Below are 7,342 nucleotides of genomic sequence, written 5' to 3' on the forward strand. Positions count from 1 at the left end.
TTTTTTTTTTCAGAACCGAGGATTGAACTCAAGCCCTTGCTCTTGCCAGGCAATCACTTATTCCACTGAGCCATCTCCCTGGCCCCCAACTTTAGTTGTTAAACATCCAGAAGAGAAGCTTAATGACATTATTACCTAGTAAAAGACGCAATAAACTTAACATTATTATCTGTCTGGATAACAAACACCTTAGACATAAAATGAAACTATTATTTTCCAACAACCATGGATATTCTAATATTTAAATCGCTATAGAATATTTAAAAACAGAAGTTAGAAATCAAGCTATATACAACATTGTGGCAGGACAATCCTGTGACTTTTTGTGACATGTTTACATTTTCCTTTTAACATGACATATCCCTTTTAACCAATCTTCTCTGTCAAATACATAAGAATTTTTTTATCTAACTAATGGGATATACATCACAAGGCTTTTTCTTTTTCTCCTCCATTCTTTTTTTGTGGGTGCAGACTAGAAATTTGAAAGAAATCACAATAAGCAATCTTTGTTTAACACTTTAGAAGACGTGCACACTTGGAATCATGAATATACTTAAGACACCATGAAATAAACAATCATGAGTTACCATACACATGGGCAAATCTTTGTTTCTTAATTTAGTTGAATACTAAAACCATTTTTAAGAGAAAACTCAATTGTAATTTTTCTGAAAGACTTTTATCTCCGAACCAATGACCAATTTATTGAGGGTGTCTCCCAAGAAACTATTGAAATTATTGGGAGCTCATTAATGAACAAAAAGTTTGGCCACACCTCTCATTCATCAACAGGACTCTTCTCTGAATAATTTCTCCATACTCGAAGGAACTTTTGCTTAATTAATTTAATCTTTTTAGTAAACTGTTTATAAACTGATTTTGATATGACTTACATCAGCTGGTAACTTAGGAAAAGCCTGCTTTTAGGTCTATATTCCAAATTGTAGTATGAATAAATGACCAAAAATGAAAAAAAAAGAGGGTGGGACAGCTGTTCACAGAATGATACAAACATAGACTAATACACCATATGTACAAATAACCATCTTAATGAAGTTATGAGTGTACTCGGCTATATATTCGTAGCCTGATTAATTTATAGTAATCCTATTGTAATTTTTAAAGAAATTTATAATTATAGGGGCTGGGGAAATGGCTGAGTGGAATAAACACTTTCCTGGCAAGCACCAAGGCTTGAGTTCAATCCCCAGTTCCGCAAAAAAAAAAAAAAAAAAAAAAAAAAAAAAAAAAAAGAAAGAAATTTATAATTATAAATAGACTAGTCATATTTTGTTATTTGTCAATAAGTAGAGATCTCTTTGTAGAATATTTTGGAAGGAATAAAATCTTGTCTTTAATATGCATATTTTGTATTTTTTTTCCTAACACTAGTGCAATTTAGCTCAGCTATCTTTATATATTTTACCATCTATTTAGAACTTAGATTTCCATTTTGTCAGTTCCTTCAATAGGCCCTGTGATGGATCTGGCCTCCTCATTATTAATTTCTCTAGATCTGGATTCATGCTATAGCCTGACAGCATACTTTGGTACCCAAATGGATTGTTTAGCATTCTCTGGAAAAACATAAGCATACCCTCTCCCTCAGGTTAGTAGTGGACTGGGTCCCTTCCATTGTCCAGTATGGAGATCTCTCCAAAGGACCCTTCCTATCCCTTTTGCTTTTATTTGATGGAATTGTCTTTCTGTTGCTGTACTTTCATCTTTTGTATAATTTAAAAAGTTAATAGTGTTTTATACATGAAGAACATAGTTTAACAATTTCCCAGGTCCATGTTTGAGTCAAATAAAGATAGTCTGTGTAAGGTAGAAGCATTTTGATGAAAAGTGGTATGAGATGCAGAAACATGTTGAATAGCATCTGAGGGAGCAATAGCCACAGCACCCAACAATCTATCTATACTAGTATTTCCTTCAGTGAGGGGTTGAAAATTGAGAATGAGAGTGTATGTGACCAATAAAACAAAGAATGTGGTGTGATTGTATGACAATCTGAAGATTGTGGAGTAAATGAAAAGGACCTTCTTCACTAGTGTATACAGTGGCAGTTTCAACGTAACTCATTACATCACACACAAAAGCACTGTCTGAAAATAGGTTATCAGAAGTGAAGGAATGGTCTTGCAGTATCCCTCTTACTGCTTGTAATTCAGTCTTCTGTGCAGAAGAGAAAACTGTGTCCTGTTTTTTTTAAGAGAAAGCTGTTACATAACCTCCCAGACCAGAAGCCCATCTATCCATGAAGATGGAAATGCCACCTGCTATAAGGACTAAACTTATTTTTGAAGGGAAGATAAAGGGTGTAAGAGAAGGAAATTGTATTAATTTATCTGAAAGATAATGGCAGTCAGTAATACCTGGGAAATTAGCTAGCGCAGATTGCCAAAAAGATGGAAATTGCCATAACAGGGGCTGGTAAGATGGCTCAGTGGTCTAAAGCACCTACTTAGAACAAACTTAGCAAAGCAAAGGGACCGCAGTTCAATCCCCCAGCACCACATGCCAGCTAGTCCCGCCCCCAGGTGGGCTGAGCTGGCCACACACACACACACACACACACACACACACACACACACAGAGATAAATAAATAAATAAAATTAAAAATAAAAGAAAATTGCCATAACAATTTTTGTTCAACTGAAGAAAGATGAATAATAATAATGTGTATCTCATGACCAAAGAGCTGAATCACACAAATTCATCCACATGCAGTCAGTTCTGCCACAGCATTATGAAAGGGAGTAACAGTGATACAGGAAAACCTCCGAATGACACAGGGAGAAAAACTGATCTCCCAATCTAAAAGGTACCTGAGATTAGTCATTGTTCTCCAAAACTGAAGAATGAATTTTAGGAACAAATGGAGGTTATGAGCCAAATATATTTATTGAGGGAAAGAAAGCTTCTCTCTGAGAGAGGGACAGGAGAGGGGCTCCGAGTGGGTGGTCCCCAGGAAGCTGTCTCTTCCAGGGACTTTTATAGAGGAAAACCATGTGGTGAAGCAGGTCTTAGGTGGTGGAGAAGACATAGAAACTTGCTTAGTTGGGCATGAGGTGAGACAAAACTATTGTCAACCAATGAGGTTACAAGCACCATTGCTCAGGTAAAATTGATTAAATCCAGTACCAAATGGGGAAGCAAGTCATGTAGCAAGCGGGCATGGATATGGACAGGGTCTCTTCCTGTTGGGAGTTGGGCTAGTGACTCATTTGCTCTTTCAAGGTGATTGATACCCATTTGGAATATCAATACCTGATGCCCATCCCTAGGGAAGTATGTAGCTGTATGTTTCCTCTTTTGTCTTGAGGTCTGGCCCATAGGGAGTGTCTGTCTCTTTCAAGTTGTAAAGTCACCTTGTCTTCCATCCTGTTTCCTTGAGGGCCTGGCTCTGTCTGACTGCATATAATATTTCTATCTAATTCAGCTGCCTACAACATTCTCCCCTCTGAAGAAATAACTGAAAACTGCCGTGAGGGAACCATGGGAGATTCTGGCTTCTTCAGGCTGACAGGAGTTGTTGTTGTTGATTGGCAGTCAGAGATACTCTCCACAGGTTCTACCTTGTTCTGCCTCCACAGGGCCCTCAATAGACATCAGGCATTTTCATTACAGCTTGGAATCTGGAGAAGACAAAGCCAAAGAAACTATTAAGCATTCATGGGCCAAATAATAACATCAGCAGTATAATCATGAATAGTCAAAAATTATTTTCACCAAGTAGACAGTAATGACTTGCAATAAAAGTGATAAAGATAGGATCCAGGGGACATCAGCATTTTATATACCATTGATTTGGTAACTTTTGAATAGCTAGTGGCATTAGCAGAAGGATCTGGAATGTAATAACCTTTTAAAGTTTGTAATTATAAAAACACTAGTCAGAACGTTTTGTAGGTCAATTAGAGATGTCTTAAATTTGGGGTTTAATCCCACTGGTTATTGTCTCGAATAAACTGGCCTATTCTTATGTCTCACCAACTCTACCGTTACTGGGGATATGTGAATTGTCAGACCTAGGGAGAGCACTGAGTACTCTCCAGTTTGCAAGTGGGCTATGGCTGGGTAGCTACTGATAAATTTGCATATACATCTATTAAAATTTTAACAGGCTTTCTCCTTATATTGGCAGTTGACATGGGTTCCCTCAGGCTGAGAGGGGAAGACCCATGACCACATAAATCTGAAACTTCCCCAACTTCATCATAAACATTTTCCTTTTTCCTTCTTTATCAACTTTGGACATTTTTGGTTGAAATGTCTCTTCTCTCTGTTTGGATCCAGGGAAGCATAATTTTTCCTACTTCCTGATTGGCCTTCTCATTTTCCATCTAAAAGTCCATTCTGTATCCTTTCTACTATGAAACACCTCAACTCAGATAATTAATTCCTGTAAACCTTTCTAACTTCTGCAGCTTGTGTCAGATATCTGGGGTCCACTGAATAAGGTATAACTTCTTGGTTTTAAGGCATCCTGCAGGCAGCCCTGCCAAAGGAATGTGAGGGCAACTTCCCCTGTAGTGGATTTCCCGACACAGGATTAGACTGATAGAAGAAGCATTTTTGAGGGCTATCAGTGCTGCCCAAGGAACGTGAAGATAGCTTCCCTTGTAATAAAACTCAGAACCACAGTGTTAAAAGGAAAAATCCCTTGGCAGTTCCCCTTGTGTACCCAGTGTCTTTAGAACTTTTTTATGCTGACAGAATTATATCTGTCCTTGGGAACCTGTTTTACCTAGTGAAATACCTTTTTATGTCTTACACATGAACAAAATATATTACGTTTGTAAAACATCAGTCTCAGCATAATCTTGATTAGTAAGCAACCTGAATATATTGTAGTATCTCAGTTACAGCTAAAGCAATATATCTTCTAAAGTCTGTTTCTACTGAGGTATGATGACTGGAAGGAAAGTCAGGGTTGGAGAAGGACAAAGAGACCTGTGCCAATATACAGCAATAGGCTAGGTTTTTCCTTTAGTTGTGATTACTCAGGGTTCCTCTGTGGTAGATGGCAGGTAGAGATAACAGTCTGGCCAGAGGGAGGAGGCATTCCCAGGGCCCTTCAGTCCTACTGGACCACCTGGGAAGCTGAGTCTGAGCTCTGGGGCCTCCGCCTCAGAGTGCAGTCTCACTTCTAGTGGCTACCTTGGCAGTCAGGGCATGACTTGTGGGCCTCTTAAGGCAGTCCCTCTTATGCTGGCCTGGCCTCTGTTAGCAATAGCAGATGAACCTCATCAGCAGATGAGCCTCATTGTCATTGAGATCTTCTTGGAGCCCAGAGAATCAGACTTAGGGTCTGCTTTGAGGCTGCAACAAAGGCAGCCATTTTGATCTCATTGCTTTCTCTCCCTGGTCTTCTCCCAATTCCAATTATAGGAAGTTGTTTCCTTGGTGTCCTATACAGTATCAAGTGAGTTGTCTGGAGGAAAAGCTATCATTTGTAGCTCTTTTCTAATATCTGGAGCTAATTGAGTAATGAACTTACCTGTAAGAGTCATCTATCTGTCTACTGAATTAGGATCTAGGAAAGTTTGCTTTCCCAGTTCCTCTATTAAATATTCTAAGAAGTCAGAGGGATGTTTATCTTTCTCCTGGAAAACAGCTAAAATTTAAAATAGCAAGAAGGCTTTGTTTTACTTCTTTTTAGACCTTAAACAATACACACTTAAAAGAAATTGTCAGGGCTGGGGAGATAGCTCAGTGGAGTAAGCACTTACCTTGCAAGCTCGAGGGCCTGAGTTCAATCCCCGGTTCTGCCAAAAAAAAAAAAAGAAGAAAAAGAAAATGTCTTTTTCAGTTTTCTGTCTGGCTATTAGGCCACCAGGGATCTGACTATTTGGGTTCCAGTGGGAGCAGGTAGTTCCAATGGTTATCTATCTTCTGGTCTTTGAATATAATATTCATCTCCAAATGCAATAACAGCTTGTAATGCTGCCTGCCTTTTATTAGAAGTCAAAGCTTGGTTTAAGATTAACATTACATCTTTCCAATCTAGTTTATAAGTTTGAGTGAGTCCTGTAAAGACATCAATGTATTTATCAGGATCATCTAAAGGTCTTCTAAGATCTGACTTTATCTGTTTTAGGTCAGAGAGAAAAAGGCACATGTACTCTGGAAGTTCCAAATTGACTTTTTCTTTCTTTAAAGGTATTGTTCTTGAAAAGCTTACATAAGAATGGGTTGGAGCCCTGTAGAGGCCTGGATTATAGCTGTTTTAGATGTCCACACCTTTCAGACAAGAGAGGCAAATAGGGGAAACCTTACTTTCAGTAATGGTGGCTGAGGCTATGCTTAACCCTGTCTTGTCCTTAAACTCCAAGACAGTGAATGCCTTAGACACCTGATCTGCCTGGGTCTCCTGTAGCTCATGTCTACATTTCAAAACTAGATAACAATGACTTCCTTAATACAAACAAAATCTGACCATTTTTCTTTTACAGTATCATTCTAGTTTAAAAGTGTCATAAGTGATGCTTCCTCTGCATTCTGTTTTGGCTGTAATGTGCACACAGGGCACACATATGTGCAGAAAAATGTTAAACAGCTCTTTTTTAGTGTTTATGAATCAAACGTCTACCAGTGGGTAAAGCAGTAAGAGATCTTGACTGTGAAATTCCTATCTGGAATTCAAAGCGAGAGAGCATTGGATGTTTCCACCTTACCTCTAATTGATTTCCCTCTCATAGCGTCCCATGAGCAGACTACTCCATGACAGGTGGATGCTCTTAGAGAGAGGGAAGACAAGATCCAACCAGTCTATTCACCCTCAAACAGGCACATGACTTTTATCTCCTGAGAATCTCATGTACTGTGCAAACCGTGAACTTACTCCTATTGAATATTTGGACAGTGATTGAATATTTGTAAATGTGTTATAATTAGTCTAGCAACAGTAACGTCTATACAAGAAAGTGTAACTATTCCATAAAAGGGTGAGTTGGAAGCAGAGCACATTCCCTATTGTGCTGTAAAACTGATCAACTTTGGAGATAGACAAAAGAGACAATTGCCTGGAAAAATGTTGCCCTGAGCTCTAAGGCAAAGAAATCTCCAAGACACTTGTGTTCTTCCATCTAGTCACCAGAGCAGCTTTTCCTAGAAGGACTAGGCTATACTGAATCTTTGGAGCACAGAGGTACAACTTACTTTTATCACATTTTACATATTGGCAAGACACATTATTTTATTTTTTTTCATAATTTTATTGAGAAACAAATAACAATGAGACAGTTTCAAACCAAATTGGTAGGACAGTTTCAATAATTAACACATTGCATACATTCTTCCTAGTGGTTAATTGCTGTACAAGATGCAGAC

The 7,342-nt window shown here is 38.3% G+C and overlaps 1 pseudogene; it reads right to left on the reverse strand.

Annotated features, from left to right (window-relative positions):
* Nucleotides 1-6,709, reverse strand: part of LOC111812439 — an 11,614-nt pseudogene extending 4,905 nt beyond the window's left edge.
* Between the last annotated feature and the right edge of the window lie 633 nt (nucleotides 6,710-7,342).

This window comes from Octodon degus, unplaced genomic scaffold (genome assembly GCF_000260255.1).
Source record: "Octodon degus isolate 3935 unplaced genomic scaffold, OctDeg1.0 scaffold00124, whole genome shotgun sequence".
Lineage (NCBI taxonomy): Eukaryota > Metazoa > Chordata > Mammalia > Rodentia > Octodontidae > Octodon > Octodon degus.